Here is an 18,433-nt window from a genome sequence, read left to right as displayed (position 1 = left end):
GATTGTTTTATAAACAAAGTATATTCGCCTTCCATTCTGAAGATGTACCCTATGCCATGTAGTGTGTTGTATAGATAGTGTACATAAGAATTCCAGACAGCCTGCAAGTCGCATCACCAAAAATTTCTTAACAGTGAAAGAAAAGTCAGAAAATTCAAAGGGTGAAGATATAATTCTCTATGCTTCAGAAATATCTGTTGATGTCATGTTAACTGCTGCTTCCCCAAGTAGGTTCTCCCTGCAAGCAGGGACTTGGTTCCACAACACATCCATTTTGCAGACAAATCATCATTGGCAGTGGCAAAAAGCTAAAAGTTTTGTGTTTCACAAAAAAAGGCTTACCATTCAACAATCAAATACTTATGTACAAGATATACACTTCAAAGTGAGTGTTTAAAAAGCAAAAAAGGCTAATGCGTCTACCATCACGTCCAGCTGAAATCACTCCTCAATATTTTTCATTAAAAAGAAACCATACATTAAATACATAAAAAAAATAAGAGTTTAGAAACAGCCCGAAAGTACTTTGTTAATCACTATAATTCATACATATCAAGATAACATCATGATCATAAAAGAACAATGCCTCAGAAAAGTCCACTGATGTCATTTGAATGTAGCAGCTCCAAGTTGGTTCTTCCTATAAAACAGGGACTTGAAGCTCTCTACACCTCATAAACTTGGAGATCGAGTCGACTCCAGATTAGTACGAGTCGACTCCGACTGAGAACAGAAAGAAGAACAGAAAGCTTCATCTCAGAACCTGTCAACGAGTCGACTCCTGAAGTGCGCGAGTCGACTCCAATGTTCACCGAGTCGACTCCAGGGAAGTAAGAGTCGACTCCAAGCAGTCACAGGCAGAAAAGTCAGAGAGCAGTTTTCGGGTCTGAGATTCGAGTCGACTCCAGTGGAACGCGAGTCGACTCCGATGGTTGGCAGGTCGACTCCAAAGAAGGTAAGAGTCGACTCTCAGAGGAACACAAGGAAAAAGTCAGAGAACGATTTTCGGACTCTGAGATTCGAGTCGACTCCCGCAGTACACGAGTCGACTCCGAGACTGAGCGACCATCAACAGACAGAAGACCATGTTACTGCCTCTGAGATTCGAGTCGACTCACAGACAGTTCGAGTCGACTCCAAGACTGGATGAGCCAAACGACAGAGAATCGAGAGTTCGGGCTCTGAGATTCGAGTCGACTCCCAGGACAGTCGAGTCGACTCGAGTGGACAAAATTCAAATTTGGATCCACGGACTTCAGTGGATGAGCCGACTCCAAAAATTGCCAGGTCAACTCCAGAAGTTGGCGAGTCGACTCCAGATCAAGACGAGTCGACTCTCAGTCAAGACGGCAACTTTAATTCAAATTTGGAACAGTTGCCGAGTCGACTCCGGAAAAGCGTGAGTCGACTCCTGCTACAGCCGAGTCGACTCCTGATCGCGCGAGTCGACTCCAACCCACCAACGGTCATATTGTCAGGCTGCGCAGAGTGTGCAGAACGGCCAGAAAAAGCAGAGTAACGGCTAGTTTCCGTGGGGGTTGGTTTAAATAGCCACAGAGGACTGTAGCAAGGTAGAGAACAGATATTCCACTCCAAGCATTCAAGTTTTCAAGCTCTCCAAGTGCTCTTAAACGAAAAAGGGGAGATCTGCATTTACTGCTCCAACAACTTCTTCCCAACAATAAAAGCTTCCTCCTCCTGCATTCAAGTCGACCACTCTTTCAAGAGGAGACCGGAGTTCCAGAAGCCATACCTCTTCACCAGCTTAAAAGCGTTTGAGGGCTTCTAACTCCTTTACGATTATATTGTCTTAAATCTGCTTTTTGAGAAGCTATTTTCTGTTTTCTCCTATCTCTTGTATTTACTTGATTCAATCGGGGGATTGAATCAAGGGGTTTAAGGTTGGTTGGTGAGCCAAGTTAAAACCAACGTGTGTAAGGGTTTGATTGTGAGCCCGGGAAAACAATCGGGGTTGGTTCTAGTCGGTGAGCCTGGGAAAACCGACCGAGTTCGTTGTGAGCTCGTAAAACAACAAGTTTGGTTGTGAGCTTGTAAAACAACCGGCTGTAATCCAAGGGGGTTATAGTGAAATTCCCAAGTGAGACTTGGGGAGTGGACGTAGGAGCAAGAGTTAGCTCCGAACCACTATAAAACTTTGTGTTTGTAGTGCATTGTCTCTCATCTCCTTCCCCGCACATTACTCACAGCACTAGGCTTTAATTAAATAACTTGCTATAGTTTTTAATTAATCATCCACAAAGTTTTAATTAGCCAAATTATATTAAAAACCCAATTCACCCCCCCTCTTGGGTTGTCTATCTGGGCAACAAGTGGTATCAGAGCCAAAAACTCTTCCACTCAAGAGTTAAAAGATCAAAATGACAACCCCATTTGGATCTTCTCACATTGAGGGTCAGTCCACCCAAAGACCCCCTTTCTTCAATGGATCTGATTACTCATACTGGAAGGCTAGGATGAGAATATTCATCCAAGCCCAAGACTATGAGATGTGGTCCATTGTAGTAAATGGGCCATACATTCCATCCATATACGTAGATGGTGTTAAGGTACCTAAACTAGAAATGGACTGGGATGAACATGACATGAGGAAGGCACAATTAAACTCTAAAGCTATGAATGTGTTTTATTGTGCCTTAGACCGTAATGAATTCAATAGGGTCTCTACTTGCAATTCTGCAAAAGAGATTTGGGACAGACTTGAAGTGACCCATGAGGGCACGAATCAAGTGAAAGAGTCCAAAATAAATATTTTGGTTCATAAATATGAACTATTTAAAATGGACTCTAACGAAACAATTACATGCATGTTCACTAGGTTTACTGATATTGTCAATGGCCTAAAAAGCCTTGGCAAGAACTATACTAACAGTGAACTTGTCAGGAAAATCCTTCGGTGTCTACCAAGGTCGTGGGAAGCTAAAGTGACGGCAATCCAAGAAGCTAAAGACTTGAACAAGCTTCCACTTGAAGAGCTCCTTGGATCCCTTATGACGCATGAGCTTACCATGAAACAACACAACGAGGAAGAGTCCTCCCATAAGAAAAAGGTAATAGCTTTAAAATCTACTTCTTCTAACAAGGACTTGTCTTGCAGCAGCAGCAGTGAAGAAGAAGAAGATGAGGAAGATGGTGGTGAGGCTCTTCTTGTGCGCAAGTTCAAGAAATTCATCAACCACAAGAAGTGCTATCATCAAAGGAGAGGCCCCTCAAATTCCTACCGCAAGGACAAAGGTAAGGAAAGGGAAAGTGAGGGGATCGGCTGCTATGAGTGCAAAAAGCCGGGACACATCCGAGCTGAGTGTCCCTTATTAAAGAAGAGCAGCAAGTACAAGAAGAAGAAGAAAGCCCTTGTCACCACCCTATCGGACTCCGACACATCATCTTCATCATCGGATGAAGAACAAGAAGAGAAGGCCAATTTTTGTTTCATGGCCAACGAAAATGAGGTAACTTCCGATACGCACTATGATTTTTCATTTGATGAACTTTATGATGCGTTTAACGAACTAATGATTGAATATAAGGATGTTAATGTTAAAAACAGGGAACTAAAAGTAACTAACCAAACTTATATCCATAAGTATGATTCTTTAATTAAGGATAAAGATGCTATTACCAAAGAAAATCTAGAACTTAAGACAAGCAACCAACTCTTAATTAAGAAAACTAATACCTTAACTAAAGATAATGAAAAACTAACTAAGGAACTTTCAGAACTCAAAAACCATAAACAAGTCTTAAACAAGGATCTAACAAAAGAACTAAATGATCTAAAAGCCGAAAATCAAACATTAACTAAAGAACTTAACAAATACAAACCCTTAGTTGAAAAATTCACATATAGTTCTGAAAAGTTAAACATGATACTTAACAGTCAACGAGCCGTATTCAATAAAGCGGGTTTAGGGTATAAACCGAAAAATAAACAAAAACTTCTTAGTAACTTCTTTGTCAAAGTTGGGGAAAATAAAACTAAGAAAATGACCTGTTTTTGTTGTGGAAATATAGGACATAAGGCAAATGCATGTGACTATAGGAAAAGGAAAACTAAAAGAAAAATTAAACGGGTATGGGTTCCAAAAGGAACCAACTTGACTAACCATGAAGGACCCAAGAAAACTTGGGTACCTAAGATGACATGATTTGCTTGTGTAGGAGTGTCTTGCAGCCAAGGTCAACAAGAACTGCTGGTATTTGGATAGTGGCTGCTCAAGGCACATGACGGGTGATAAAGACCAATTTTTCACCCTTGAAGCTAAGAAGGGAGGTGCTGTGACGTTTGGAGACAACAACCAAGGTCACATCATTGGTATTGGTAAAGTTCAAATCACCCCTTCTACTTTTATAGATAATGTTAGATATGTTGATGGTCTTAAACATAACTTGTTAAGCATTAGTCAATTATGTGATAAAGGATATGATGTTATGTTTAAACCATCACTATGTATTATAACAAATCCTAATGATAATAGTTTAGTTTTTAAAGGGATTAGACGTGGAAATGTATATGTTGTAGACCTAGAAGATCTTGCAAAACATAACCAATGTCTAGTTGTAAATGAAACTAAAGATAATGATGCTAGTTGGTTATGGCACCGTAAGTTAGGTCATGCAAGCATGGACACAATAACTAAATTAGTTAAAAGAGACTCCGTGATAGGTTTGCCGAAATTAAAATTTGAAAAGAACAAAATATGTGAGGCATGTCAATTTGGCAAACAATCTAGGAACTCTTTTAAATCCATAAAATGTGTCTCTACCTCTAGGCCTCTAGAATTATTACACATGGACCTATTTGGTCCAACTAGAACAACAAGCCTAGGTGGAAATAAATATGGTCTAGTCATAGTAGATGATTACTCTAGGTACACATGGGTCATGTTTCTAGCACATAAGGACCAAGCATTTTCCATGTTTAAAAAGTTTCATAAGGAAGTAACAAATGCTAGAGAGTCTTCAGTCATAGCCATTAGAAGTGACCATGGTACCGAATTCGAAAATCAATTATTTGATGAATTTTGTAGTAAAAAGGGGATAACCCATAATTTTTCTGCACCTAGGACACCACAACAAAATGGAGTTGTGGAAAGGAAAAATAGAACACTAGAGAAAATGGCTAGAACGATGTTATGTGAAAGTAACCTCCCTAAGTACTTTTGGGGAGAAGCCATTAATACTTCTTACCATATATTAAATAGAGTTCTATTAAGACCCATCATAAAGAAAACACCTTATGAACTGTGGAAAAACAGAAAACCAAAGGTTAACTATTTTCATGTTTTTGGATGTAGGTGTTTTGTACATAATAATGGGAAAGATAATCTAGGGAAATTTGACCCTAAATCTGATGAAGGAATATTCTTAGGTTATTCTACAACTAGTAAAGCCTATAGAGTCTTTAATAAAAGAACACTAGTTATAGAAGAATCTATACATGTTGTATTTGATGACTCTAGTGACATCTCCTCTAGTAAGAAAGCCAATCTTGATGATGATATTGAAATACTTGAAGAAAAGATAGATGAGATGGGATTACAAGATGATAATCAAAAATTGATTGAAGAAGCATCATCAAGCCAAGAGCCTATTGTGGATCATGGGTTAACAAAAGCTTGGAGGTATGCTCACGGGCATCCTAAGGAACTCATTCTAGATGATCCATCTCAACCGGTTAGGACTAGAGCATCTCTTAGGAATTTGAATAACCATCTAGCTTTTGTTTCACACTTTGAGCCCAAACATATAGAAGAAGCCGAGAATGATGTAAATTGGATAAATGCAATGCAAGAAGAACTAAACCAATTTACTAGAAACAAAGTGTGGGATCTAGTAGAGAGACCTTCTGAATATCCAATAATAGGTACAAAATGGATATATAAAAATAAACTAGATGAAAATGGAATTGTTATAAGGAATAAGGCTAGACTAGTAGCAAAGGGTTATAATCAAGAAGAAGGCATAGATTTTGATGAAACCTTTGCTCCCGTAGCTAGACTTGAGGCGATTAGACTTCTATTAGCATATGCATGCTCTAAGGACTTCAAGCTATATCAAATGGATGTAAAAAGTGCTTTTCTAAATGGGTTTATTAATGAGGAGGTGTATGTAGAACAACCTCCTGGTTTTGAAAATCATCAATACCCTAATCATGTGTATAAACTGAACAAAGCGCTTTATGGACTAAAACAAGCACCTAGAGCATGGTATGAGAGACTTAGTAAATTCCTATTAGAACATGAATTCTCTAGGGAAAATGTAGATACAACATTATTTCTGAAAAAGAAAAATAAGGATATGTTATTAGTACAGATCTATGTTGATGATATCATTTTCGGTACTACTAACAATCGCCTCTGCGAGGAATTTGCTGATTTGATGCAGAGTGAGTTTGAGATGAGCATGATGGGAGAGCTGAACTATTTTCTCGGGCTTCAAATCAAACAATCTGAAGGAGGCATCTTCATCAATCAAGCAAAATATATCAAGGAGATGCTCAAGAAGTTTGATATGGAGGGAAACAAGTCAATCAGCACCCCCATGAGCTCATCATGCAAGTTAGACCAAGATGAATCAGGTAAATCTGTAGATCAAAAACTTTATAGAGGTATGATAGGTTTTTTACTGTATCTTACTGCAAGTAGGCCTGATATTATGTTTAGTGTGTGCATGTGTGCTAGATATCAGGCTAATCCTAAAGAATCACACCTAGCTGCAGTTAAGAGAATCTTTAAATACTTAATTGGAACTAAGAACATAGGGCTGTGGTACTCTAAAGAATCTAGCCTAAACTTAATAGGGTACACAGATTCAGACTTCGCTGGATGTAAGCTTGATAGAAAAAGTACCAGCGGGTCTTGTCAATTTCTAGGAGAAAACCTAATCTCATGGTTTAGCAAGAAACAAAACTCGGTTGCATTATCCACTGCAGAAGCTGAATATGTTGCAGCCGGGAGTTGTTGTGCTCAAATCTTATGGATTAAACAACAATTAGAAGATTATGGCATTAAACAAGATAAAATTCCCATTAATTGTGATAACACAAGTGCCATAAATCTAACTAAAAATCCAATTCAACACTCAAGAACTAAACACATTGAGATAAGACATCACTTCATAAGAGATCATGTATTGAATGGTGATGTGTCACTCCAATTTGTGTGTACTGATAATCAATTAGCAGATATTTTTACAAAACCCCTAAGTGAAGAGAGGTTTAGTGTGCTTAGAAGGGGATTAGGAGTGATTGATCCATCTTAGTGGGAGTTTTTCACTAGATTAATTGATTTTGATGATTAGAATGAGGTTAAAATAGAGTTTCTATGCAGTGATCATCAAATCAGTCCTTAATTAGGTGATTTTCCCTCATTTGGCACGATTATGGCATGGTTTTTAGGTGCGTGCCAAGGTTAGAGACGACTCGAGTAAGTTTCAGAGCCGGCTCCTAAGGGGGAGTCGACTCGCGCATTAGCGGGAGTCGACTCGCAAAGTTGGCAGCTGAGGGGGAGTCGACTCGCACACTGTCGGGAGTCTACATGCGCTAACAGAGAGTCGACTCGCGCATATTCTGGAGTCGACTCGAGGTCGAGTCGACTCGCGACTCAGGGGAGTCGACTCGCAGTCGGGATCCGACTTTTTAACCCTAGGTTTGTCGTTTCGCAAACACTTTTCCTCAAGCCGCCATTGTCAAAGCCCTAGAGCCGACTCCTAGGTCATCCCCGATCGTCTCCAAGCCCTTTTCCCGTCGATTCTTCGCCGGACATTGAGTTTCCGTCCGTTCCTAGGTCATTTCCGGTCCGTCCCGAGCTTCCTCTGTCAGTTCTTCACCGTCCTCTAGGTATTTTTCTTCCCGTTTAAGTCAAGATGCCTCGTAAGACCGTCGTTAGGAAGAGGTCCCGTCCCGAGGCCGGTCCCGAGCGACGCTCCAAGGCGCGGCACGATCCCGCGAGGCAACCACCTCCGGATCGGTCCCCGCCTAGGGTGGTTCTCGTTAGGCCGTTGGCCGGGAAGGCCGTCACCTCCGGGAGGTTTGTCGATTTCGACTATCTCTCCCGGGAGGGGTTCACCATAGGCGATAGGCTTAGAGCCCAGGGCCTAGAGTACTTCCTCACCTTGGACCTTCCCACCTATCCTGGCCTAGTTCAAGAGTTTTACAGTACCGTCCATCGGGGAGATGGAGGTATCGAGGGTACGGTAGTAGGTGTCCCGTTGCGTGTCACAGAGGACCTCATTGCCCATATCCTTCACCTTCCATTAGAAGGGGTGGCTCCCGCACACCCTGAGGATAGAGTTGCGGCCCTTACTGTCGTCTTAGGGCATCCACCTCAGTCCCCCCTAGATGAGGTATCTGCTAGCTCACTTCCTATTGAAGTGAGAATCCTTTTGAGCATTCTGTCCAGGTCCATCTTCCCTAAGACAGGGAGATTTGATTTTGTGAATGAGAGGGACTTAGCTATTATGTCTTATATCCTTCAGGACACCCCGATCAACTTCCCAAAGCTCATTTATAGGTATATGTGTGAGCCCCTAGATAGACCTAGGCTCTCACTCCCATACGGGATGTTATTCACTCTTCTTTTTAGGCAGTACGAGATTCCCATTCCTGAGAGGGAACCCTCTCGTGCCTTGCGATGGACTGATCGCCTGTGTACAGGGACTATGCACAGGATGGGATTTCGGAAGAGAGAAGGGATCTGGGTTAGGAAGTCTACTCTCACTGCTCAGACCACCAGACCATTACCCAGTCCTGAGCCAGATTCAGACTACCCAGACCTTCCAGACCATCCAGACCTCCCATCCACTCCTCCTGCTCCTACCACCTTTGCCGGACCTTCCTCCTCAGCTACACCATCTATGGAGGTTCGGATTGATCCAGAGCAGCTCCGGGAGCTGCGGCAGGAGATCGTCCGAGATCTGAGGGACGAGCTGCTTCGGGAGCTCCGAGGTGCGGTGCCTGCTCCCACTCCTGCACCCGTATCTTCTCAGTTGGTCCCTTCCTTGACAGCCGTGACTGACATGACGGCTCATGTACGGAAAGAGATCTACAATATCCGGAGTTTGGTCCAGGCCCAGTTCCACAGCATGAGTGAGGTCACGAGCTCCACTCGACAGATGCGAGAGGAGATAGGTCGTGACATGCACACCACCACCGAGGGGGCCGAGCGCTTGTCGAATGTACTCATCGACAAGCTGGACGCACTTCAGACATCGGTGACTGGGCTTCAGGCGTCGGTGACAGAGCTCTCCACTACACATAGCAGAGCCACCACGTCTATCATCGCACAGCTTGGCCATGTGACAGATGCAGTCACCCTCCTCATGGAGCAGAGCCGATTGAGAGGAGGAGCCACATCCTCGAGAGGAGGAGCCACATCCTCCAGAGGAGGAGATGCATCCTCGAGAGGGGGAGCCTCATCCTCGAGGAGGCCATAGATGTTTTTGTGTTTTGTCTTGTTTTGCTTTACTTATTGTATTCTCAAATGTATTCACATTCATATCAATACAATGAGTAGACATTTTATCTTCAATTATGTGCCATTTGATGTGCCATTTGTTGATTGTGCCATTGATTGTGTGTGATTACCTCCTTTTTGGTATGATGACAAAAAGGGGGAGAAATATGTATAAAATATGGTAAAATATGTAAAAGGGGAGAAATATTAAAAAAACAATATGTAAAAGAAATCAATGGAAATAAATATAACGATAAACTCTTAGAAACACACACAAATTTGTTCTAAGTGGATTCGGTACCTCGAGGCTCATTATCTCTCTTTTGGGGCTCCTAATGGAGTAATCTCCAGAATCTATTCAAGGGATATTCGGAGATTAGCTGAATCCTACTCAAGAACAAATTGACAGATTTTTCCTCTAAAAAGATAAAATTCAGTTCAAAAAAAAACTTCAAAGCATGAAGAGGAAATTCAGAAAATTAAAATATAGTTGAATGCATATGTTGAGGGGGAGAATCTGAATTTTAATCAAGCTAAAATATTAATGACATATAAGCCAAACAATTGATTGCATAATATGAAGGCTTATATAATTCCAAATGAAAGGGGGAGCTTTAACTCCGAAATTTAATGTTTCACTCCTTTCAAACTTGGATAAATTAAATTATCAGACATTTGAATTCATTTATGGATTTTACTTCATTGTTTTATGAGCAATTCATTTTACATATACTCAAAGTTTTGTCATCATCAAAAAGGGGGAGATTGTGGAGTGATTGATTAAAACCCCATTTGATTTTGATGAGCTCAAAGCAATTGAGTATATCTTGTGATTACTAATGAATTCAATTGAGTGTTTCAGTGAAAATCCTGTCCAAGTGTTTCTAGACTTGGTTCATAGTATTTTGGATAAGTTAAGAAGTCTGCATGAACCAATGTCTGAGACTCGAGTCGACTCCCGAGTATCACGAGTCGACTCCAAGCGTATCAAGTTCACTGGCACGAGCTCGAGTCGACTCCAGATTAGTACGAGTCGACTCCGACTGAGAACAGAAAGAAGAACAGAAAGCTTCATCTCAGAACCTGTCAACGAGTTGACTCCTGAAGTGCGCGAGTCGACTCCAATGTTCACCGAGTCGACTCCAGGGAAGTAAGAGTCGACTCCAAGCAGTCACAGGCAGAAAAGTCAGAGAGCAGTTTTCGGGTCTGAGATTCGAGTCGACTCCAGTGGAACGCGAGTCGACTCCGATGGTTGGCAGGTCGACTCCAAAGAAGGTAAGAGTCGACTCTCAGAGGAACACAAGGAAAAAGTCAGAGAACGATTTTCGGACTCTGAGATTCGAGTCGACTCCCGCAGTACACGAGTCGACTCCGAGACTGAGCGACCATCAACAGACAGAAGACCATGTTACTGCCTTTGAGATTCGAGTCGACTCACAGACAGTTCGAGTCGACTCCAAGACTGGATGAGCCAAACGACAGAGAATCGAGAGTTCGGGCTCTGAGATTCGAGTCGACTCGAGTGGACAAAATTCAAATTTGGATCCACGGACTTCAGTGGATGAGCCGACTCCAAAAATTGTCAGGTCAACTCCAGAAGTTGGCGAGTCGACTCCAGATCAAGACGAGTCGACTCCCAGTCAAGACGGCAACTTTAATTCAAATTTGGAACAGTTGCCGAGTCGACTCCGAAAAAGCGTGAGTCGACTCCTGCTACAGCCGAGTCGACTCCTGATCGTGCGAGTCGACTCCAACCCACCAACGGTCATATTGTCAGGCTGCGCAGAGTGTGCAGAACGGCCAGAAAAAGCAGAGTAACGGCTAGTTTCCGTGGGGGTTGGCTTAAATAGCCACAGAGGACTGTAGCAAGGTAGAGAACAGATATTCCACTCCAAGCATTCAAGTTTTCAAGCTCTCCAAGTGCTCTTAAACGAAAAAGGGGAGATCTGCATTTACTACTCCAACAACTTCTTCCCAACAATAAAAGCTTCCTCCTCCTGCATTCAAGTCGACCACTCTTTCAAGAGGAGACCGGAGTTCCAGAAGCCATACCTCTTCACCAGCTTAAAAGCGTTTGAGGGCTTCTAACTCTTTTACGATTATATTGTCTTAAATCTGCTTTTTGAGAAGCTATTTTCTGTTTTCTCCTATCTCTTGTATTTACTTGATTCAATCGGGGGATTGAATCAAGGGGTTTAAGATTGGTTGGTGAGCCAAGTTAAAACCAACGTGTGTAAGGGTTTGATTGTGAGCCCGGGAAAACAATCGGGGTTGGTTCTAGTCGGTGAGCCTGGGAAAACCGACCGAGTTCGTTGTGAGCTCGTAAAACAACAAGTTTGGTTGTGAGCTTGTAAAACAACCGGCTGTAATCCAAGGGGGTTATAGTGAAATTCCCAAGTGAGACTTGGGGAGTGGACGTAGGAGCAAGGGTTAGCTCCGAACCACTATAAAACTTTGTGTTTGTAGTGCATTGTCTCTCATCTCCTTCCCCGCACATTACTCACAGCACTAGGCTTTAATTAAATAACTTGCTATAGTTTTTAATTAATCATCCACAAAGTTTTAATTAGCCAAATTATATTAAAAACCCAATTCACCCCCCCCCCCTCTTGGGTTGTCTATCTGGGCAACAATCATCATAGGCAGCTTGGAAAATTACAATTCCAGCTATCAGAGACTGCTAAAGTCAGTTCAAACAAATGGGTGTGAGAAAAACAAAAACTCAACTATCCTAGGTGAAAAATTAGAAAAAACAATGATAATCCAAAATGTCCCAAGGCTCAGAACAGCTTCCTCTATCATTCTGAAGCAGAACTGGCGTTTTTGAAGCTGTCTAGATTCTCATCGCAGACAATGCATCACGATGAGTCTAAAACAAATAGAAGAATAGAATACCTCATTATCCTAGCATTTGAATTTTTTCTAGAAAATTATAAGGAAATCCTCAAAAGATATGCAAATAATTTTGTCGCTGTTGCTGGAATTTGGACCCGGGGGCGACCGCTGGGCTAAGAAGGCGGAGCTCCGGCGAGAATCGGTGGACTACGGGTGGCGGCGGTCCGTCGGCGGGCGGCGTCCTCCGGGTGACCTGCAACAAGCCGGTGGCCGGGGTTTCCAGCGCCGGCCCTCCGAAGCTTAAGTCAGAGGGGAAAAGATAAGTAGAGGCAATATCTCCAGAGTCTTTTTTTCCAGCCCCCTTTATGGTAGAGGGGTTCCCCTTTTATAGTGGGGTGCTGGGTTACCTATGATGCGACGGGACCAGGTTGCCGTATGGCTGAGCACGTCGCATGAATTAGTACACGATCATGTGAATTAATGTCTCGCCGTAGAAGATGAGGTCGGGGTCAGGGAGTTGTCGCGGCTGACGAAACGCGGCCAAGCTGACTTATCGTGGAGGATTGGAGATCCGCAGACAGCGGAAGCCGTGCGCATTAATTGTTGAGTAAGCTGGAGGTCTGCAGAGACCATGCGCATTAATTGTTGCGTAAGCTGGAGGTCTGTAGAGACCATGCGCATTAATTGTTGCGTAAGCCGCCCAAGGCGTGGTTCCGAACTGGGCCGTAGGAGGATGTGACAGTAGCGGGCAGTTGGTGAGGTTTAACTTATAAGGATTGGATGCCTTCCGAGATCGGGTGCTTTCTAGGTCGGGCGTTCCGAGGTTGAGAGTTCAGGGTTGGGCGCCTGGTAGGGCGTCAGGTGGTCCGAGGTCGGGCGCTAGGTCGGTCGTCCGAGGTCGGGCGCTAGGCCGGTCGTCCGAGCTCGGGCGACCAGGTCGGTCGTCCGGATTAGGGCGCTTCCGATCACGTGCTAGCGATGCGCCCACGTACTTGGGGGGACTTGTATTTTCCTCAACACTACCCCCCGACTTCCAAGTTCGGGCTGCTTACGAGCTCGGACGTGGGAAGTAGTTTCCTTTTATTGCGGTGATGGGGGCCAGAGAGCGCCCTGGCGTCCTTCAAGGTCTTTTCGTGTAGCAGGCTCATGATGAGGCTCCAAGATCCGACGGGACGACGCCTCGATTCTATACCCGAGGCGCCCGTTCGGAATAAATGCGCTGCTTCGGCTTTCGGAGTCGACACGCAGCGCGATCCGAACGGAAGACGGAATTCAGCCCCGCCGATCTGGGCCATTGGGGAGGTCTATATAAACCCTCCGACTTAGCCCTAGGAAGGTCCTGCTTGTTTGTTATTGCTGCCATTTTCTCTCCCGGTTGCGACTGATCCTTCCCGACGACATTCAGGGGCGATTTCCGACGGTGACCAGAGACAACTCCCGGTGACCCCATAGTAGGTCGTCTTCCCACATTAGCTCGGAAGTTTTCTTTTTTCTCTTTTTCTTTGAATTCCCGCACCTTTCTTCTTCTTTGTTTTCATTTTTTGCTCCTTCCTTCCTCCTTCTTTCTTTTGAGATGGGTCTTGGTCCCGGTGAAGTCGGGTCTACCCTAACCGAGGAGGAACTGGAGCTAGTCCGTTCCCGGTTCTTCTTCCGACCCGGATTTCGTCTCGAGCTCGCAGGGTCGGAAGACCGGGTGACTAGGCCTCCGCCAGGTCGGATCGGGGTGTACGTTGATACGCTCTGGGCCGGCCTGCGGTTCCCCCTTCATGAGTTTGTGAATGACCTGCTGGTGGAGTACCAACTCGTCCCAGCGCAGCTCACTCCAAACTCATGGAGGACTATCGTCGGGTTCGTGTCCCTCTGCCTGGCGCATGGGATCCCGACCTCGGTGAACGTCTTCCGCCAGTGTTTCACGTTAAAGACGAACCCGGCGGACGTAGAATGCTTGTACTTTGCCTGAAGGAGCGGTATGTCGCTCTTTCGAGGTGCCCCTTCCTCAATTCATGAGTGGAAGGGGAGGTTTTTCTTTCTTTCTTCCGAGCTCTCGTGGGGGTTCAATCCAAGATAGGGGCGTCCCGGGCTGAAGGCCCTGAATAGGCTCAACAGTCTTTCGGTGGACGAGCAGAGGGCTTTTGATGCCCTGTGAAGTCTCGGGAGAGACATCCTCCTGACCGAGTTTCTGACCGAGGAAGCTCTGGTGGAGGTTGGCCTGAGCTCGGCGCAACCCGAGGGTAAGGGCAGTTGTACTGCTCCTTCATTCTTTAGTTTTTACCTTGTTTGTTTCTTTCCTTTGTTCTTCTGATGTTGGTTTGACACTTAGAAAAATTTTTCCTTTGTTTCAGACATTCCTCACATGCCGACCGGCAACACATCCCTCTTTTCTCGGCTGAAGAGGCGGGCAGCCGAGGCCGGCGGGGCTATTCCTCAGCCCCGGAAGAAGTCCAAGTCTGCCGCCACTTCTACCCCTGTCGAGGTGAGGGATTCTGAGGCCGGAGCTTCGGCGATTGCCCAGGGGCGAGTTCCGGCTGCCGAGCATGCGAGCTCGGGTTCTGCAGGGGCGTCTGGTTCGGCATCTCCAACCTGTCCCGCCCTCGTTTCTCAGCGGGCGGGTTGGCCGGTCATCCGCCTGCGACGCTCAGGGCCCGAGCCGAGCCGGAGTCTCCAATACCCGAGGGGAGCTCGGCCTTCCGAGACGGTGACATCGCGCGTGAAGTGTTCCGCCGCGCCATGCTTCCAGCTGACCGGGCCGAATTTCGAACCTTCATGCTGGAGGAGATCGTCGACCAAACCTACTGCAACACTGCTCGGGTAAGTCACCCTCTCATCTTGCCCTTAGTCATTAATATTTTCTTCATTTTTACTTATAGTTGCTTTCTCTGCAGCATATCCACTGTTGCCCAGATAGACAACCCAAGAGGGGGGGGGGTGAATTGGGTTTTTAAATTAACTTAGCTAATTAAAACTTTGTGGATGATTAACTAAATACTATATCCAGTTATTTAATTAAAGCTAAGTGCTGTGAGTAATGTGTGGGGAAGAAGATGAGAGACAATGCACTACAAACACAAAGTTTTATAGTGGTTCGGAGCTAACCCTTGCTCCTACGTCTACTCCCCAAGTCTCACTTGGGAATTTCACTATAACCTCCTTGGATTACAGCCGGTTGTTTTGCAAGCTCACAACCGAACTTGTTGTTTTACGAGCTCACAACGAACTCGGTCGGTTTTCCCAGGCTCACCGACTAGAACCAACCCCGATTATTTTCCCGGGCTCACAATCAAACCCTTACACTCGTTGGTTTTAAACCGGCTCACCAACCAACCTTAATCCCCTTGATTCAATCCCCCGATTGAATCAAGTAAATACACGAGATAGAAGAAAACAGAAGATAGCTTCTCAAAAAGCAGATTTAAAACAATATAATCGTAAAGGAGTTAGAAGCCCTCAAACGCTTTTAAGATGGTGAAGAGGTGTGGCTTCTGGAACTTCGGTCTCCTCTTGAAAGAGTGATCGACTTGAAAGCAGGAGGAGGAAGCTTTGAATGCTGGGAAGATGTTGGTGGAGCAGTAAATGCAGATCTTCCCTTTTTCTCGTTGAAGAGCACTTAGAGAGCTTGAAGACTTGAATGCTAGGAGTGGAATGTGTGTTCTTTTTCTTGCTACAGTCTTCTGTGGCTATTTAAGCCAACCCCCACGGAAACTAGCCGTTACTCTGCTTTTTCTGGCCGTTCTGCACACTCTGCGCAGCCTGACAATGTGACCGTTGGTGGGTTGGAGTCGACTCGCGCGATCAGGAGTCGACTCGGCTGTAGCAGGAGTCGACTCGAGCTTTTCCGGAGTCGACTCGGCAACTGTTCCCAGTTTGAATTAAAGTTGCCGTCTTGACTGGGAGTCGACTCGTCTTGACCCGGAGTCGACTCGCCAACTTCTGGCGCTGACCTGGCAATTTTGGAGTCGGCTCATCCTCTGTAGCCCGTGGATCCAAATTTGAATTTTGTCCACTCGAGTCGACTCGACTATCCTGGGAGTCGACTCGAATCTCAGAGCCCGAACTTCCGATTCTCTGTCTTTTGGCTCATCCAGTCTTGGAGTCGACTCGAACTTCCTTGGAGTCGACTCGGCTCTCAGTTTCCGAAAGTTGGTCTTCTGTCTTTTGACGTGAAGCTTGTCTTGGAGTCGACTCGAGCTGTCTGGGAGTCGACTCGAATCTCAGAGGCAGTAACATGGTCTTCTGTCTGTCGATGGTCGCACAGTCTCGGAGTCGACTCGCGTACTGCGGGAGCCGACTCGAATCTCAGAGTCCATAAAACGCTCTCTGACTTTTTCTTTGTGTACCGCTGGGAGTCGACTCGCGTTCCACTGGAGTAGACTCGAATCTCAGAGTCCATAAAACGCTCTCTGACTTTTTCTGTGTGTACCGCTGGGAGTCGACTCGCATTCCACTGGAGTCGACTCGAATCTCAGACCTGAAAAACTGCTCTTCTGTCCTTCTGTCTGTTTTCAGTCGGAGTCGACTCGTACTGATCAGGAGTCGACTCGAGCTCGTGCCAGTGACCTTGATACGCTTGGAGTCGACTCGTGATACTCGGGAGTCGACTCGAGTCTCAGACATTGGTTCATGCAGACTTCTTAACTTATCTAAAATACTATGAACCAAGTCTAGAAACACTTGGACAGGATTTTCACTGAAACACTCAATTGAATTCATTAGTAATCACAAGATATACTCAATTGCTTTGAGCTCATCAAAATCAAATGGGGTTTTAATCAATCACTCCACAATCTCCCCCTTTTTGATGATGACAAAACTTTGAGTATATGTAAAATGAATTGCTCATAAAACAATGAAGTAAAATCCATAAATGAATTCAAATGTCTGATAATTTAATTTATCCAAGTTTGAAGGGAGTGAAACATTAAATTTCGGAGTTAAAGCTCCCCCTTTCATTTGGAATTATATAAGCCTTCATATTATGCAATCAATTGTTTGGCTTATATGTCATTAATGTTTTAGCTTGATTAAAATTCAGATTCTCCCCCTCAACATATGCATTCAACTATATTTTGATTTTCTGAATTTTCTCTTCATGCTTTGAAGTTTTTTTTGAACTGAATTTTATCTTTAGAGAGAAAATCTGTCAATTTGTTCTTGAGTAGGATTCAGCTAATCTCCGAATATCCCTTGAATAGATTCTGGAGATTACTCCATTAGGAGCCCCAAAAGAGAGATAATGAGCCTCGAGGTACCGAATCCACTTAGAACAAATTTATGTGTGTTTTTAAGAGTTTATCATTTTATTTATTTCCATTGATTTCTTTTATATATTTTTTAATATTTCTCCCCTTTTACATATTTTATACTTACACATTTCTCCCCCTTTTTGTCATCATACCAAAAAGGAGGTAATCACACACAATCAATGGCACAAATGGCACAGTCAATCATCAAATGGCACAGAAATGAAGATAAGATGTCTACTCATTGTATTGATATGAAGGTGAATACATTTGAGCATACAATAGGTAAAGCAAGAACAATACAAAAGAAGACAAAACACAACTCAAAATCGTCTATGACCTCCTCGAGGATGTGCCTCCCCCTCTCGAGGATACATCTCCTCCTCTGGAGGATGTAGCTCCCCCTCTCGAGGATACATCTCCTCCTCTGGAGGATGTAGCTCCTCCTCTCGAGGATGTGACTCCTCCTCTCAATCGGCTCTGCTCCATGAGGAGGGCGACTGCCTCTATAACATGGCCCAGCTGCGTGATAATAGACGTGGTGGCTCTGCTATGTGTAGTGGAGAGCTCAGTCACCGACGTCTGAAGCCCAGTCACCGAGGTCTGAAGTGCATCCAGCTTGTCGATGAGCACATTCGACAAGCGCTCGGCCCCCTCGGTGGTGGTGTGCATGTCACGGCGGATGTCATCCCGCATCCTCCTCGTGGTGCTCGTGACCTCGCTCATGCTGTGGAACTGGGCCTGCACCAGGGTCCTAATGTTGTAGATCTCCTGCCGCACCTCAGCCGTCATGTCTATCACGGCTGTCAAAGATGGGACCAATGCTGAGGATGGAGTGGGTGCAGGAGTGGGAGCTGGCACGGAACCTCGGAGCTCCCGGAGCAGCTCGTC

The 18,433-nt window shown here is 44.7% G+C and overlaps 2 non-coding genes across 2 annotated transcripts; both read right to left on the bottom strand.

The window, feature by feature from the left end:
- Positions 1 to 181: 181 nt before the first annotated feature.
- Positions 182 to 296, bottom strand: LOC113461558 (small nucleolar RNA Z278). The gene has a single exon (XR_003383825.2). It is a non-coding gene; the product is annotated as a small nucleolar RNA Z278 (small nucleolar RNA).
- Positions 297 to 584: 288 nt separating this feature from the next.
- LOC113461557 (small nucleolar RNA Z278) lies at positions 585 to 697 on the bottom strand. Its single transcript, XR_003383824.2, has one exon. It is a non-coding gene; the product is annotated as a small nucleolar RNA Z278 (small nucleolar RNA).
- Between the last annotated feature and the right edge of the window lie 17,736 nt (positions 698 to 18,433).

The sequence above is a fragment of the Phoenix dactylifera genome, chromosome 2, assembly GCF_051530095.1.
Source record: "Phoenix dactylifera cultivar Ajwa chromosome 2, Ajwa_hap1_PhDact_Kaust_v1.1, whole genome shotgun sequence".
In the NCBI taxonomy this organism is placed as follows: Eukaryota; Viridiplantae; Streptophyta; class Magnoliopsida; order Arecales; family Arecaceae; genus Phoenix; species Phoenix dactylifera.
This window is presented reverse-complemented; position numbering and strand designations above follow the sequence as displayed.